Source organism: Penaeus vannamei, chromosome 30 (assembly GCF_042767895.1).
Source record: "Penaeus vannamei isolate JL-2024 chromosome 30, ASM4276789v1, whole genome shotgun sequence".
In the NCBI taxonomy this organism is placed as follows: Eukaryota; Metazoa; Arthropoda; class Malacostraca; order Decapoda; family Penaeidae; genus Penaeus; species Penaeus vannamei.
Genome location: NC_091578.1, coordinates 12,054,735 through 12,056,104, shown reverse-complemented (window position 1 = coordinate 12,056,104; position 1,370 = coordinate 12,054,735).

Genomic DNA, 1,370 nt, shown 5'->3' with positions numbered 1-1,370 from the left:
TTATTTTTTATATGCTGTTTACTACAATGATACATTGTTCATGTTCAATTCTACACAACGATTTCACCGCACGTGTTTTTTTTTAATCTAGTAAATTGAATGATATGAAAATATTACACAAACGCGGACGCAAACATACATAAACACCCATGTGTCTGTGTGTTTTAAGAATCAATTATTTTCTTGTCTAGATTGCTTATCATATCAAATGCATCTTTTGCCCAACCACCAAACGTTTATGATGACAACACCAATTTTACAGATTGACAGTAATAACAATGTCAAGAGAAAGAGAAAGAGCTTTTGAGATTTTTTCGTATCTCTAACCAGATACACGGATCTTCTTTCAGCATTCTTAAACCATCTAAACCATGATTTATAGAAAGTTGGGGGTATGGTCTGTGGAAAAAAAAATCGGAAAAAAGACAAATGTGTGAGGTATCGTTCAGATTAGAAAGAGAAAAAAAATACGTGCGTATCTTCCATGAATACGAAATAATAACAACAACACGCCCAGTAAGAGCCATTAGTATTAGGAGTGACCAATAAAGAACAATTCAGTGTTCAATAACGCATTATAGATCTCCCTGTGCAATGCCCTGCCTCCCCCTTGACCAGATTGAAAGCGTTGCGGTACACCAGTGCTTCGGGTTCGCCACAGACTGGTGTTTTCTGCCGAGATGGAATTTCCTGTGATCTGTGCCACCGAGAGTGAGACAGGGCCGAGGGAAGGAAGGGGGCTTGGCGGCGACGGCTGGCTTCAGCTTGACCAGCTTGTCGCTTGGCTTGCTGATACGAGATTGTCTGCCGGTCCTCCCTCTCGCTCTGGCTCTTATCAGAAACTTTTTGTCGTCCTCTCTGTTTGTCTCTGCTTCTCCCGTGTCTGTACTCACGAATATATGAACTGTAGCTGTTTTACTTACCTGCTTACCTACACATACACCCCACACACAGATCTGCACGCATGCTCACATATAAGCACATATGTGTGTAAATTCGAATCAGTTGTACTACAACTGTACTAAATCACAATACATCAATCACTGCTAAATCAGTTTTGGTCTGTTGCATTACAGCTGACATAGCCATTCTCTTGAACTACATCTGACCTAGCTTTTCCTTTTTCCTTATTCTTTATGGCCTTACCGATACACTGTTCCACTGAACCTTTCCACATTCTAAACACATTTCAGAATGAGGATTTCGAAATATATATTAATCAATAAACCCTGAGTGTTGGATACTACATCTACTTCTTATTATACCTTGACAATAGTTATAACCTTGATGGTAAAGTATACTTCGTCAACAAATGAACACGTAATGGACCTCCCAACTTAACTGTGCCGTGCTCTTAATACAATTATTTT